General features: G+C 39.7%; 1 protein-coding gene across 12 annotated transcripts in view; it reads left to right on the top strand.

Moving 5' to 3' along the window:
* The window catches only part of ST7 (suppression of tumorigenicity 7), a 233,115-nt gene that overhangs the window by 99,222 nt on the left and 116,781 nt on the right, over nucleotides 1–17,112 (top strand). The window contains exon 1 of one of the 12 annotated variants that reach the window (XM_084785751.1): nucleotides 11,863–11,884. The exons of the other annotated variants lie outside the window; for them this stretch is intronic. The gene's annotated coding sequence lies outside the window, so the exon portion shown is untranslated. Of the gene's footprint in view, nucleotides 1–11,862; nucleotides 11,885–17,112 lie in introns of those variants that run through there. 12 annotated transcript variants of the gene reach the window in all.

Genomic DNA, 17,112 nt, shown 5'->3' with positions numbered 1-17,112 from the left:
CCACCTACTCACAGTACCACATGCCTTAGTTAATGCGATTCAGATCGATTTTTAGTAATTTAACAATGCTCTCTGTCTTGCGGAGCAGAGAACCCAGTTGTTACACAATTAGAAAAATGAAGGCCTGTGAGAGACAGAGCTGGAATTTCACTATTGTTAACTTTTCCTCTGTATGGAGACCTGAGATGGACTAGCTCTGATTGCGTGGTTCTGTCAAAAGAAGTAGAGCCAAATACTGATGGCTGCTTGGCTTATAGTACAGTGCACAGAGCATGCCTTTGCCTTGCACACTCATTCTATTATTTAATATGCTATTTTGCCTTTCGTTTCAGTAACTGTGATTTTAGAGGGTGTGGACAGAGGGCAGCTGGGGAAGAGTGAGCACCCAGAGCCCAGTGCCAGGACTAGCTTTCTGATGCAGATCTTCTGAGGCATGTGGAAGAGAAAGGGCCCCGTGCAATGGAAGAGGACCACCTTGCATGGGCATGTTGTGCCTGACTAGGTGGTGCTTGGCCTCAGGAAGCTGCAGTTTGCTTTTAGGCTACCAAATGCTTCATGCCAGATATCTAAGCACAACTAAAAAAAAAACCCGGTTATTTCATATTTTGTGTTTTTAAAATCTACTACAACTTTTTAAAGTCTAGAATATTGGTATTACCTATCTGTTTGATACATGGCATCCTATTTTTAGAATAAGAATATGTGTATTAATATCTAGACAACATAAACAATTCTCACTCAAATTCATGTTTCCTAGAGGAATAATAATTTGGTACAATCAGATGGATTCAATGAGAGAAAAGCATATTCATATTAATGCATTCTTCAAAATGTGTTATAGATCAGCTAGTACTGAAGGTCTGTTTTGAGGCATTTCAGCTGGTGTCATTGTGATCCTCCAAATGGTTTACCCAGCGATTCTGGAATAGAGGAAATAGCAAGAAAATTGATTAGATTTGAAATCTATATGGAAGCAGAGCTACTAAAGAAAGTGAATATGTGCAGGGTAACAGGGTCGATGCAATCAAAGTATATTTTATACATTTGAAAATGCAGCAGTGAGGCCCACTGTTCTATATAATTAATATTTACTGGCCACAAAAATAACTGTGAGAAATGACCTATGTTATAACAAGTAAGTATTTTCACTAATTTCAGCTAATAGAAAACCAAGTTAAATTAGTCATGATCTACTTGGTAATTTAATAAATGCCAGGTACCTCCAAAATCATGTCTTATACTTAGTGTTGTTTTCTATTAGCAAACTTTTAATTTGCATTTATTTACTCTTGACTACTTTTTTTCTAGCTATCTCATTTGAGAATTAAGATTTTAAAACTAAACGTGGAACATTACCTTTGCTTGGGCGTGGCTTTCAATGCAAAGTCCCATTGACAGCCTACTCTAGGCTTGGGAGCCAACGCTGATAACTACCATGTATTGAGACTGATTTGTCACTTCTGGGATCTCTTCAAGCAGAGCTAATTCTTCTTAGTAGGACAAGGCTAGTGGGTGGGAGCCGGGGTTGGGAACGAAACACAGCCACTTCTGCTAGTCCAGCTTCCATGCAGATGAAGGTCAATGTGTCAGTCAGGTCAGACCCAGAGTCCCAAATAGTATGCCGACCTGAGGTGTAGTCAGAACACGCAGAAAACGCAGAAGAGGGAGGCTGAGACAAGGAGAGGGAACCATGTGAACTAGCATTTGCAGACTCACAGCTGGAGAAGTCTGGGCCTGCTCCCTAGTAGCCTGCAGGAAACGGGCCAGCCTTCAGTTTCTGGAAAGGGGTGGGGGGAAAGCAGGAGACTGGAGTGACTGCTGGGAGAGGAAGCAAAGGAACCAATGATGAAAGAAAGAAATCAGCAAGGTACTTAACCCTTTCTGTACACCTCCCCCACATTCTGGTACTGGGGGAAGTAAACCAATCCAGACTGTCCAGACCCCCAAGTTTGTAAACACACTATGAGCAAGTTTGACAAAAAGAATGCAAAATTTAAATATATCTGTGAGTGCCTAGGCCTGAATAGTACATAGTGTATAAAGTGAGGACATGACCACTCCAAGGTATGGTTGAGGGCAAGGTTTTGATTGTAGGCATGAGGGAGAGCACAGCCAAAGGGCATCTGGAAGAGTCCAGAGCAGGAAGAGAAACCTAGCCGAAAGAGGAGAGAGGGTCAGGGAAAGGAGAGAACACAAGGGAGAGTAAAGAGAAAGGGCCAAGAGAGGGGACCAGGAGCCAAGAGAGCTCATGGCTGAAAGGGCAAGGTTATATAGGAATGAGAGGCTGGGGGACTGGAAGCCCCTGAGCTGGAGACAGTTAGGGTAGAGGACAGGGTGAGAGGAGCCACAGGGACTGGGTGGTCATGAAGGTTAGCACACACTTTGTTTGATATGCTAACAGGCACCACACTTAGCCATCTGTCTCAAGTTTTTTTGGGACCTGATATTAGACTCCTTTGATACAGTGTGGCTGGAAATAATACAGCAAGATAATAAAGTTCGTATTAATAAGATGTTGAGAGATGAACTGCTTAAATCTTTGTCATGCTGTCAGGTAAAGTTCGGGAAGCCAGCCTTGGGCAACATAGAGCTGCTTAGGTGCAGCTCCAGAGTGAGCTGATGGGCCTGTTCGCCAATAAGGAAGGGAGCTGTGACTAACACTGCTCTTTGTACACTTCTCAGCATCGAGTCACAGCCCTATAGATTGATTTCAAATTAATCAATGTTGCTGATGAGTGAGCTTGTAAGAAGACCTCACAGTTTGGTTTACAAGTGAATTTATTACCTTTTAGTAAAACTAGCTAATTTTCTTTACTTTAATTCCAAGAAACTGAACAGTTAGAATTCTTCCTGGGAGATGAGGGTGAGATCAGATCAGAATAATTGTTGTTGTGAAAAATAAAGATGGAAAGAATTACCTAAAATACCATAAATCTATAAAATATACCTTTTGATAGAAAATTATGCTTATGATTAGTGTCCTCCATGCTGTTTAAATTCATGCCCCATAGTTCAAGGCTTATAATTTTTTATTTTGAGCATGTGTTGTAGACTACTGAATTCATCATGCTGATGTGATTTGCTTTGTCCTGTGGCAGAAGTCAGACCTACAGGAATAGAGTTCTAAGTGGGTGAGAGACATGAAACGGGAGTCAGGCTTACGTGTTTCTTCGATCCCAGCTTAAGATACTTAAGCTCATTAGAAGCCTGAGAAGTTTAGACTCCTGCGCAGCCAGCTCCCCCTGCAGCCTTGGAAACCTGGGAGCAGCAGGCTGTCACCTGTGGCGTTTGCACTCCTGCTACTTGGTGCGCCTTCACGTCCTCAGTCGCAAGCTTGTCTGCAGGGTGAGGAGCTGGGGAACCGGCTCCCGTCATCTCATTTCCCTGTCCTAGAATGTTCCAGAGCCACACTGCATACAGTACAGGGCCGTGAGGATCTCAACACCTCTCTGTGAGTTAGGTCATGAGACAAAGAAACAAGACTAGTCTTGATAAATTGGTAGCAAACTGGAAATTGACCTCTCTTGCCCAAATTATCGTTCACTAGGTAACTAATCAAGATGCCTATCCAGAAATTAGCTTATCTCTTATGTGTATAAACACTCCCAACTCTCCTCGGGTTTTCTTTTAAGAATTCTGAGAAACTTACAAGCATTGTCTCACTTTTCTGTAACTTTCTTTGAGAAATGTGGAAGCATCAGCTGCACATTCATGACTAGCTGCGGCTGATGTGTGAATTTATTCAGGATCCCAAGGGACTGCCTTAAACCAGAAAGGACATGCCTTCCAAGGAGCCTGCAGCACAGCGGCGTTTATAGTGCTGTGAGCATGCTGCAGCCCAGGCGTTGCGGTACCAGCCATAAAGGCTCTATAGGTGATTGCCATGTGTTTAACAACGTAGGAGCAGTTAATATGCAGCCAAAATAATAATTGCTACTGTAGGTAGCTTGTGTGCTTGTTTCTTTTTTAAGCAAATCTGAAATAAATTCATAGGCTATCAGGCTTTTGCACTTCGTAATCTCTGAGAGGGAGTGTCACAGTGTGGATTGTGAAAAATACTGGTTTTAAAAACATTTTTAAAGAGGTTACACAAAGTTGTAAACTATTAGTTTAATTTCTGTGCTGATTTATTTATTGTAGGGCTGAAAAGAACTTCTCACTCTGAATCTTTCAACTTTTTTTTTTTTAAATGAGAAAACCCGACCAAGACATATGAAATGATTGACCCAGGAGAAAATCAACCTTGTCCATTTCTTTTTAGGAAAGAAATGCCACATGACTAAGGGGTGGAAGGCAGAACAAAGAACTCCTCGCGGCAGCTGTGTGTATGCAGCAGTTTTACACGGCATTGGCATAGAATTTGAAGCTTACTTTGTAGCTTTATAATGTTGAAAACATATAACTGGAAATCGGGCTTGGTGTCACAGGTTTGTAATCCCAGGTACCTGGGAGGCCGAGGCTGGTGGCTTAAAGCCAGTTCAGGTAACACAGTGAGTTCAAGGGCAGCCTAAACAGCTTATTGAGATGCCATCTTAGGATAAAAATAAAAAGAGGACTAGGACTGTAGCTCAGTGGTTGGGTGCTCAGATGCTAGGTTCATTCTCTATTACCACAGAAAGGAAGAAAAAAAAATACAGCTGGGCACCTCCACAGCCTAACAGTAGAGTAGAAGAGCCATAGGGACTACGGTCATGTTTCTACCGAAGTGATGGCTCAGCTGTGATAGTCCAGCCTCGCGGGGGGGGGGGGGGGGGAGGGATACAGCTCCAGATTTGCTGTTCCCCCTGACTGTTCACGTGTGAGCATCGTGAACCTGTGCCACTGTGCTACTCTCTTCCTCCTTGAATTATTATGCTGTTACCACTCTACTAACTCACAGCAACTTGCACTGAACAATGCTACTTAAAGCTCAGAGTGAGACAGAAATTCCCGCCCAGCTGGATGGAGATGAATGGCAGCTATGTGGTGTGAGCAGGATGCTCCACGTCAGGGTCACTCGTGCTATTATGAAGCTTGAAAGAGAAGAGAACAAAAAGAGTCATGGTTGCACGGATGCTTCTATGGATGACGAGGCTGGAATTAGCATACGCAGAACACTCCAAGACAATGGATGTCCGGTCTGTTAATTGTCTAGAGTGAATTCTCCCTTAGCATTTCATGTGCCTTGTAATTAGCTGTAGCTCTCAGTAGTGAAGTCATGACACAGCCCCCAGTAGCACTGAAGGAAGGGGACCTTGCTTGGGTGGGTGACACTGCTCAGTGCACTCTGTGCATATTAAATCAGGTGCTGGCTTCGTAAGTAGTTCTTTCTCTGGCGCTGGGGCACAGTTTAGGTTCCTGAATAGATCTCTGGGGCATCCATTAGTCGTACTAAATATATTGAGACCAAGGACTCTGGAAGAGTGTGACTGTGTCTGTAAATGTTAGAATGGCTCAGCGTTCAGTTCCATCTTTCTAAAGTTGAGATTCAGGCACATAGAGACACATATGCTACTTTTCTCTTTAGTTCTAGAAAGCCCAGGAAGGTCTTTTTTTCTCACCATTGTTGTTTGTTTGCTCTGTTAGATTATTTTTTAATTGTCTTTGTTTAAACTAAGTTTAAGTGTTCTTGTAAAACTTTCTCTACCTCCTTGCTTTAGAAAGTGACTTATGCTGGATACTCACCTCTTTGGTTTCTTTGAGAGTTTTTATTTAGTTTGTACAGGTAGTGCATGTATAGTTGTGGTCTGTGAACACTGGAGATAGGTATGTGCACATTCCCACTGCTTTCTCCTTAAAATGAACTCTTAGGGTGTAGAGGTCGTCAAAGAACAGCAGAAGGGTTCTTGGTGCATTCCGTTCACAAAGTTGAAAAGTAGATGAGCAAGATTTCGTCAGATTTATAGTGTGATTTTAGTAAATGAAATTTAGAGCCCCAAATTTTAGGCTTTATTTTAGGCAGGTGGATATTCTAGCACTAAACCTTCTGGATTTAGTAAAGTGCTGTATCTGTGTAAGCATGTTTTCATATGGTCCCTATTTATCGCACTGAGTTTTTCTGACCATGTATTATTCAGAACTGTTCAGAATATTGTCCCCAAACTAAACACAGAGTGAAAAATGGACCGAAGCACAGGGTTCTGAAATCCCCAGAGTATATGTCAATGCTATTGGAAAGAAAGGATCAATGTCTCTAGCAGGGAAAAATAAATTAGTTACGGTGTTCCAAAATAATAGGAAAACATCTCCATAACTTGAAAAATATGAAAGAACATTATCTCAAATATTGATAAAATAATTATATGATTGGAATGAACTTACAATTTTATAAGTGTAAGTAGCTTTACTCACTACTTTTTACTTAGTTCATAACAGGTCCTGACATGGTCCTAGGAACCCTTGCTATTTCTACTCAAATGTATTGCATGCAGGATGATCATGTATAGGAGGCACACCCGAGTGTTTGAATTTAAATCCTCCTTATTATTTACCTTTTTAATGGTTTGGATTCAGGAAATGTTTAGGCCTATCTGTACAACTTACTAACCTTTTTCTGGGATATTGACTATTTCCTTTAGACAGCAATATTTTTATAGAAAATTTTAAAATGTTACTTGGCACACATAACAGAAATTTTATTCATCTCATTCATCTTCTCACTGATAAGGATAGATAAATCTAAGTCAGAAAGTCTTATACTTAAAAAAAAAAAGTCCATTATCATCATGGTGGCAAGCATGGCAGCATCCAGGCAAACATCGTACTGGAGAAGGAGCTGAGAGTTCTACATTTTGATGCGTAGGCAGCAAAAGGGGACTGTATTCCATGCTGGGCTTAGCTTGAGCATGTGTAAGTCTTCAAAGCCCACCCCCACAGTGACACTCTTCCTCCAACAAGGCCACACTTGCTATTAGTGCCACTCCCTATGGGCCACCCATTCAAACACATGCGTCTGTGAGACCATGCCTATTCAAACCATCACACCAGTGAAGACTGATCTTTTCGACTGCTTATTATGCTTATGATGCCATGTTTATAGTGACAGAGTATGGTAGTTTTCATGAGTTGGCCCCATAAGCTCATTTGTTTGAATACGTTGCCTCCAATTGCCGGAATTATTTGGGAAGGATTGGGAGGGAGTAATTTTATTGGAAATGGTGTGGGACTGGGGATAGGTTTTGAGATTTCAAAAGATTCCTGCAAGATTCCTGGTATTCTCTTTCTGCCTCTTAGGTGTGGATTAAGATGTGAGCTCTCAGTTATTTCTGTCACTGTTTTAAACCACCCACTGCAGTAGTATGAATGAGAATGGCCCTCATGGACTCACATGTTTGAATGCTTGGTTCCCAGTTGATGGAAGTGTTTGGGAAGGATTAGGAGGTGTGGCTTTGTTGGAGGAGGCGTGTCATTGGGGGTGAGCTTTAAGGTTTATAGCCCAGTTAACTTCTCTGCCTCATACCTGTCGATAAAGATATAAGCTCTTAGCTACTGTTCCTGAGCCATACCTGCCCACTGCCATGTTCCCTGTCATGATGGTCATGAACTCACCCTCTGAAACTGTAAGTCCCCAGTAAACTTTTCCTTCTATAGGTTGCTTTGGTCATGGTGTCTCGTCACAGCAATAGAAAAGTGACTAAGACACCCTCTGAAACATCAAACCCAACTAAATATGTTATTTTATAAGTTGTTTTAGTCTTTTTTTTTGTCACAGCAATAGAAAAGTAAGTAAGACAAAGGGTATGTTTTAGCATTGTTTATAAGTTAGGAATTGATCAGCTATTTATTGAATGCCATCTGTTTTTGGTGTTTTCGTAAAACCAAGGAGGAATCGAACAAGTATAGGAATAGGGGAGTAACCACTGCTGTTACAGATTAATACTATTATACTTGGAATTTTTTTGCAAATAATATAGTTATAAAGTATATATTTTACAAGTTGTATCTTGTATAATTCTCTCTGTTATATAACACACAACCGTGTACATTCCCTCAATTCACAAAGAAGAGTCCCAACCAGTGTTCTGAGAAAACAATAGGAATTATTCCCTGTTTTGTCAGAGCACAAAGCCTAGGCCAGGTGCTGAGCTCTCCTTGTAAGCAAACAGAGGCAGCATCATGAGGTTAGCTTAGGTTTCAACTTTATGGGCTTGCAGTCTCTGTTTCTGTCTTCTCTTTATTAATTAGTAATACTATTAATAATAAATATGATAATTAGGGAAAAAGGAGGCTGATGGATTATTAATAACACATGTAGAGACTATAGCCATTAGATAAAACATCATGTATCCAAATACTTGAGACAGGACAAGGCCAATGATATAATACTTGCTTCAATGTGCTATGCTCTGGATTCAATCACCAGGACTGCAAGAAAGAAAAATTGATATCTAAATGCTTGAGTTTGTGATTCTAACTTCAGCAGCAGAAGTTGTGCTTTCTGCTCTATGATTACGCATTAAATTGATCTTTCTAATCCTTAGGAAAACGATCTATGATGATATAATCTCTGGTCATTAATTTCCCATGTAGCACCTTTGTCAGTAGTCTATAATCTGGAATCCAGTAGTTCTCAGAAAGGCAGTCAGAGTGGTGGTGGAGCGCAGTGTCTAAGGCCATATGCTAAACTGTGTCTTATGGAAGGGAGGTTAGAGATGTGGTTGTCCAGGTAAGACAAAGGATATTGGACACAAAATGTAGGGCAGGTGGACAGGGATGATTTTTTTTTACTAATTTTATTTTATTGTGTATCTCCCTCAGTTACAGAGAAATCACTGAGGATGTGAAGATAAACCTTTTGGTTTTTAAAAAACATTATTTATTTATTAATTCATTCATATTACATCTCAGTTGTTATCCCATCCCTTCTATCCTCCCATCCCTCCTCCCTCCCACTTTCACCCTACTTCCCTCCCCTATGACTGTGACTGAGGGGGACCTCCTCCTTCTATATATGATCATAGGGTATAAAGTCTCTTCTTGGTAGTGACAGGGATGATCTTAGTAGATATATGTGATGACATGTTTGTGTGCAGCATTTCTGGGCATCTAGGATGAGACCTGCTTTGGACTTCACCTGATGAAGAAGCCACAGGCAGGAATCCAGTGGGAGGAAATCTCAGATCAGGATCCCGTGGGAGGAAATCTCAGATCAGGATCCCGTGGGAGGAAATCTCAGATCAGGGACCCAGTGGGAGGAAATCTCAGATCAGGATCCAGTGGGAGGAAATCTCAGATCAGGGACCCAGTGGGAGGAAATCTCAGATCAGGGACCCAGTGGGAGGAAATCTCAGATCAGGATCCAGTGGGAGGAAATCTCAGATCAGGGACCCAGTGGGAGGAAATCTCAGATCAGGGACCCAGTGGGAGGAAATCTCAGATCAGGGACCCAGTGGGAGGAAATCTCAGAACACTGGTTGGGATTCAGCCTTCATAGAGAATTTCCTTATATTTATATGCTGGGTCTGTTCCCTCCCCGCTGTGTGCCTTTGAACAATAAGTGGCTGGGACTTTACTATGCTTGTCTGTAAAAATGGGCAGGGTAATGACATTTGTTTAAATTTGTTATTTAAATATCAAGACAATGCATAGAAAGTATTAAACCCATTAGTGGGTGTTTCATGAAGTTCCTACAAGTATTGCTGCCATTCCTAGCATTATTTGTGGGCCATAACAAAATGTTAGGGTCATTGAAAATTTTGGCCATTTATGAATTACATTTATAAAAATTTTTCTAATTCAGACTATACTTTGTTTTCTAGTATGATAGGGAGAGAAGCACACTATATGTTCTTTCTTTGATGAGATCTGATAGGAGCAAATGGATGTCAGGCTGTCCTCTCCCCCATAATGGCTGGCTTTAGGACAGCAGGTTCCTATCTTCTGTCATTTGGCTGTGTCCATCCATGTTGTACAGTGTCATTCATAGTAATGGTGTCTAAAGAACTCAGAGGAAGAAGGAGACAGGTACAATTCTACTCTATAAGCAGGAATAGAAAGGAAGAGAGAAAGAACAAATTGAAAGATGAAAGGCACAGGATATTGGTGCTGTGACAGAAGAACAAGTCCATTCCATGCACAGCTTTAGGTTTGAATGCAGCCCCCAGGGCTGGAGAGACAGCTCAGTTGTTAAGAGCACTTGCTGCCTTTCCAGAGGACCCAGGTTCAGTTTCCAGCAACCACATGGTGGCTTACAACCACTTCATTTCCAGAGGGCCCAAGGCCTTCTTCTGAACACAAGTACCAGGCATGTACATGAAACACATAAATACATGCAGGCATAGCACTCATTCACATATAAATTTTAAAAAATTAGAACAGGAGAGCAAACAAAAGAAGCAAACAAAGCCACACTTTCCTCCAGCATCCTTCAACTTGGAGTTTTCCTGAACATTTCTTTGCAGCAACGAGGTTCTTATTTAATTTTTTCTCCAGGTGTGGGTCTGTCTTATATTCCCATCTTTCTAAAACTGGTTTTGCCTATCATGAAGCCTGAGAAATATCCTTTAAATACTGTACATGTTTTGTGTCTGTTTGCTTTTCATTTTTTGAAGATATTTAAGCCATAGTTGTACCATGTCCTGTGATGTGTCTGCCCACTTATGTCCTTACTGAACAGTATTTATGATTTTTGCATGCACTTTCCGTCCTTCTTGGCTATGCAGTTGCCTAGGACACTAAACAATTAAGTGTATTTAGTGTAATGGTTAATATTATTATTTTGCGTAGCTGAACACTCAGTGTCTCTTATATTTTCTCCATCAACAACAACTAGCAGGTAGAAAAGAAAATTGCACCAAGTTATTCTTTAGAGCAAATTGTATGTAGCAGTTTTCTCTAAAAAAAAAAAAAAAGGTCACTCTAGTTCTTACATAGAAAATACTCTTAAAATTCTGTAAATAGAGCCTGGAGAGATGGCTCAGTGGTTAAGAGCACCCTCTTCTAGAGGCCCTGGGTTCAATTCCCAGCACCCATGTGGCTGCTCACACCTATCTGTAGCTCCAGTTGCAGAGGATCTGACACACTTATGCAGACACATTTGCAGGCAAAAGGCCAGTGCATATTAGAGGAGAGTTTTTAGAGCTGAGTGACATTCCAGCAGGAGAAACAGACAAGCTGCATGTACCAGGCATTACCCAGAGACCAAACTATAAAGAAAATAAGCATGAAAACTAGTATGCTAGCCAGAGCTAATTTTCAGTTTGATGCTTCAGGTATTCTCAATATAGAAAAGTTTGCATCCACCCAAACTTCCAATAGTGCAAATGTTTATACAAATTAGACAAAATATTTAAAGAGAAACATTATTATCAAAATAATATTTTCAGAGAATATTTGACATTAGAACATGGTGACAAAATGATATTAAATTAAAAACATGAGTGATACCTAGCCGAGAATGAGAGAAAGGAGCTGGATCTTGCAGTGCCCGTATGCATGTCCTGATCATTAGTGCTGTCTCCATATGAGTCTTTACATCTTTATCCTGGCATATAGTAAGATAAATGAATAAGAGCAGAATAGGAGGAGGGCACCTGAGTGTGCAGACATCAGCTTTAGTGCTAACGATGGCTTGCGGGAGGGTCAGGGTCACTTAGCTTGAGTGTGTAAAATGGCTGTGATCAGCTCAGGATGAGGCCACTTAGGGCCTGAGTGGTCCATACTGAGGCATCCCCTTGTTCTCAGACCCAGAGGCTCCCATGCTCAAGAAGAGCCTGGCCTCAGAACAACAGGGCATCATGTCAGAAGAGCAGGACTGAAACTTGGACACTTTACCTTCTTTTGTCTCTTCAGACATACTGTCAGTTTCTCAGAAGAAAGACATGTCCAAGGAAAAATAGTGCAGGCTTTGGGTCAGGAGAGCCATATTTAAATCAAGTTTCAGCAGTCCAATAGCTGCATGCCCTTGGTGAGTCACTGAACTTGGTAAACTCAGTTTTTATTCTTTTAAAGTGTGTGTAACACTAACTTTAGCTGGGCTGTATTGGGGTCAAATGACAAAAACTATAACTAAAACATGTAAACAATGTTTGACACATGATGCCATTCAGTAGATTGTCAATAAACATCAGCCAGATCTTTTCTCTAGATTTTGTGTTTGTGATAGATGGAAGCAATTTAAAATTATGCTTTGTTTCCCATAAGGGGGTTTGGGTAGGTTTTTGGTTGTTTTCTTGAGCTATAGATGTTTATTTTCATTGAGAGTTAGTTATAAGTTATTATTGGTCTTATTTAGGCAGAAAACAAGGTTGGTCTCAGGATGTCTCTCTTTTTCTTTATCTTTCTTAGGTTTGGAGTGGTTGAAAAGAAAGAAGGGGGAATAAAGAAATATATAGGGATGATAGGACAAAAAGATTATTGAATCTACTCCTCAACTTAATGCCTTAATTGTTACTCACAAGGTTATTTTTAGTTCACTGGTATAGAATTTTGTGTATTGATGCAAAATAAGTTTAAATTTGACATGTTGATATAGAATTCAAATCTTAAGATTATTCTTCATATGCACTATATATGTGTATATATTTACTCTAATGTGAAGTATTTTACCCATACAACTCAACTATAATAGAAGTTTTACCTCCAATACTTTGAAAGTGACATTGCAGGCTGTTTAGGATAGGTAAGTTATACAAGTTAGTTGTTAGTTGATCAAATCATGGTTACTTCAATTACTAGTCTATTTTTATCACAAGAATATACATCTTAGGTGCAACAGATATGATTCTAAAGATAGATAAGGTAAGCTAGTTAGAATATGTCTTCAAAAACCTCAGATACCTACAGAATATGGCATTTAAAGATGTTTTTATTATTTTCAAGATTCATTGACAATGAGACAGGTTAACTTCTGGCAACACCCAGCCTGCCTCAAAGAAGATGATGAGCATTGATGAACCTCATTATGGAGATGGCTTCAAATGTGGCAAACAAGCCACTGGCCAAAATGTTCTTGTTTCTGCCACAGATAGAATTCTGCCTAAAAACGGGCAAGCTTGAATACAGGCAGATTTGATGGCTAAACTCTGCCAAGACAGGATAAGCAAGTCCTCAATAGTTCCTGCCTCACAAATATGTCTGTCAGATATATTTTGCCAGAAGGCTGAACATGATGCTCCAATGTTATAGAGAGTTTTGGGTGACTATTCAGGTAGCAAACTGTCTCTGTCATGTTCTCATTTTGGAAGCTGCCTAACTATACTTCCTGTTTACTCAGATAATTAATTTTATTCCTTTTCAAGTCTCTGATGGGGTTGAAGACCAGATAGTTTAGTTTTACAATTAAGCTTAGTTGTTTTGGGGTCAAGATGTTTTTAGGTCTAAATATATGTTTTAAATTGATAAAGATAAAATATGATATTGATTTACATTCAGAATTTTAGATGCACTAAGATAGAAAAAATGTTTTCTTCAAGTTTGCCAAATACAAGTAGCCAAAACACTATGAGTATAACATTTATATAATTCATGATTGTTTCATGGTTCTTCTTGCTGTAGGTAGTTTATTGTATATATGTGTAATAATATAAATGTATATGTAAAAATAATAAAAAGAAAATATTTAACTGAACATATACTCATGTTTAAATAAAACCTTAATTAAAAATACTAATCCTGGAATCTTGTATTATTATAATTTTCATCTGTCTAAACATTGTTCTGATTCCTTTATAAAAATGTAAAATAAAAGCCGGGCGTGGTGGCGCACGCCTTTAATCCCAGCACTCGGGAGGCAGAGGCAGGCGGATCCCTGTGAGTTCGAGGCCAACCTGGTCTACAAAGTGAGTCCAGGACAGCCAAGGCTACACAGAGAAATCCTGTCTCGAAAAACAAAAAAACAAAAACAAAAACAAAAAAAAGTAAAATAATTTGTCTATTAGGGGTGAGAGTCAAAATGGATGAATGAGTAAGGAACTAAAAAATTAAAATAAAACAAGTATATTACAAAAAATAAAATAAAATAAAATTATGCTCTGCTAAGATAACTTTTTGGTCCCCACCAAATTGGGATTGTATATTTAGTAGATAATAATCTGAATAACTTTGAAGATGACATTTTTAAAAACCATTGTTAGTCATGTTAAATATTTTGTATGGTAGCTACTACGTTTGCTAATTTGCATGCTATCTCTTAGAAAAATAGCCCGTGCAGCACTCTCTGTTACTCTCCATTTTCTCTTTTGGTGAAGCTAGAGGAAGAAAAAATGGTTAAAATTTTCTGCACTAAGAAAAGGGAGTGAGGGCACTGGAGGGCTAGCTCAGCAGTTAACAAATACTGCTCTTGTAGAGGACCCAAGTTCAGTTTCTAGCATCCATGTCAGTTTTTCACAACTGCTTGTAACTCCAGCTCCTGAGGATGTGATGTGATCTTATGGACTTCATGAGTACCTGCACACACATGCATGCACACTTAAAAATAAAATTAACAGGATGGTGGTGGTGCACTCTTTAATCCCAGCACTCAGGAAGCAGAGGCAGGCAGATCTCCATGAGTTGAAGGCCAATCTGAGTTCCAAGGCAGCAGGGATACACAGAGAAACCCTGTCTTGAAAAACCAAACAAACCCAAAAGCAAACCAAAAACCTCCCCAAAATTGAATAATATAACAACAACACTTTCTTGTTTTTGAATGTTTTTAGAATTTTAACTCATATAGTTTATTTATCCATGGGAAACCCATGTGATATTTCTATATTTGTATATCATTGGTAATGGTCATATTGGGTTGTGTGTAGCTATCATCCTTTCATAAGGATCTTTCTCCTAAGATTTTTTGGTTATGTAGTACCGTGACATTTTAGCTGCAACGATATGAAACAGCATACCATCAGCTGTTTATGCTTTATATTTCAGGACCTATTTGCCAACCTGTTCCCAGGTCTCCCTCCTCCCTCCTACCCCCACCTTCGGTTTCACTCTGAAATACTATGATATCTACCTTCTTAGTGTCACGAGAATGAGGTCATTTGTTTTGAAGAAGCTTTTTAGTTTGTTGTTATACCATGTGTCTTTATAGAATTTTACAAGGAATTAAGTAATGACTCCAAGTAACGCCCAAATGACCCAGATAGCAAAGAGTTTACAAACATCATTGTTTATCAAGCTATATCTGTATGTTGCATTCAACAATTATGGGGACATTCATTTTATAAGACCATGTTCAGCCTATGTTTGCTATTTTCAGCAAATGCTTATCATAACACTCCTACATTATTCTGGGCCAGGGTCATGGAGGAGTACATACGTTAAGAGTATAGTTATGCACTAGCGTAGGCTGTCAGAGTTGATTATGTGGGCCATGCAGGGCAAGGAAGGTTGGCATTGAATTGTTCTTTTGAAGGCGGGTTAAACAGGATGAGTACACAGTAGGAGAGTACTCTCAAGTGACTGCAGAGTTTATTATTAACTCTGGCTGTGAAGTCTGTCAAAAGTTCCAGTCTCTTAGAATGTAAGAGGTTTTTGTTTTGTTTTATGTTTTTTTTTATCATAATGCATTGCTACCAAAACCATTTATTGGAAAGACCCTTTTCTCAGTAAATATTGTTTGTGTCCTCAGTAAAAGTCAGTAGCCTGTGGATATATGGAATTACTTCTGAGATCTCTATTCTCTTCTGATGGAATGCATATCTGTTTTTATGTCTGAGCTGCACTGTTTTAATTATAATAGCTTTGTAGTGTATTTTTACTATAGAGAATATAACACCCCATGCTTAGTTCTTTTTCCTTTTTTTACAGGTAACTTGGTTGTTTAGAGTTATTATTATTTTGGTATGGTTCTAGTCAATCTCCTACCGTTTTAAAAGATTTCACTGGGGGCGATTTTCACAGTGGTGTGATGTTTTATCCTCCGTGTCCCCGTGGCGATACCCTTTCATCTCTGAGTTTGTGCTGCGGAATCTCTCGATATGAGCTTAACTACTACAGTCAACTTAATAAGAGTGGCTTCATTATCCTTGGGCTTTAACCAACTGCTTACCCATCTCTAAAATACCTGGCTGGGTTTTCAGCTCCAGGCATGTGCTCATTAAGTATACACAACGTGGCTTTGTTTGTCACAGATGAATAGGTCATATTCCAGTGAGAGATAGCAATGGCTGAAAAACATTTGAGATAACAAGAATAGAGATGAAAATGAAAAATGTCACCCCAGGCACTGAGAACATGTCTATCTGAGACAGTGTTGAGCATCGGGGATTTAGATGCATTTTTTGTAGATTTTTAAAAATTTGTTTTAAAGGAATTGGCTTATAGACATTTGGAAATATCAGTGTTTCAAGTTTTTTTTTTTTTTTTTTTTGCCTCTCACTCAAAGCATATGTAAAGCAGTGCATTTTTGATTTACCTTTGGTGATACACTCCCAGTCATGAGACTGGTGCCTCATGGAATAGAAACTGGCTATTGTTACAAAGGTAAAGCTAAATATAGTAATAGAATTGGAAATAGTGAAGTTCCTGGCTTATTCCAAGCAACCAGGTAGGGCGAGCAGCTGAGCTCCTGTGGCCTGGTGGCTCCTTCCTCCTAGATTGTAGATACAGTCAGCCAGAGGAACGTAGCTATGACAGCTCTGCAATATACATAAGAATTACATCAGAAAATTGTCGCATGTTTTGGGTCTCAGTAAGAAGCTGGGTCTGGAAATGGGGTTGCCCCATTAATACCTGGACATGGGCTGGACCCTGTGCTAGAGAGGGCAGAGAACAGCAAAACAGCCCAAGTGTGAACAAAACCTTGGATCCCAGAGAATAACTAGAAGGTGAACCACTTCTAATAGATGTTACTCGGTTTTTGTTTGTTTTAATCCAATACTATAAAAGTAGGAAGGTTAGGCATGGAAAGTTCAGGCATGAACTCAGCATAAAGCTCAGCCAGTAAGTCCAGCAGACGGCCTCGACTTCCCGGGTCTATTTCTACTTACCCTTCTGATATTTGCAGTCTACTTAGAAGCCTCACTGAAGGGAACACTTGACTCTGCCTGGGATTCCATGTGGTACTTTAAAGGGACTTCCTTGGCCAGTTTCTGATGGATAACTTAAGTACCAATTAGATGTTGTTTCTTTCTCTTTTCCTTCCCTCATAGCTTATTACTTAACAAACTCACCTATTCACAGAAGAAAATATAGTGATTCTAGATCATT

Source organism: Acomys minous (assembly GCF_964271855.1).
Source record: "Acomys minous genome assembly, chromosome: 6".
In the NCBI taxonomy this organism is placed as follows: Eukaryota; Metazoa; Chordata; class Mammalia; order Rodentia; family Muridae; genus Acomys; species Acomys minous.
The sequence above is the reverse complement of the archived record's forward strand: the minus strand, read 5'-3'. Positions and strand labels throughout refer to the sequence as shown.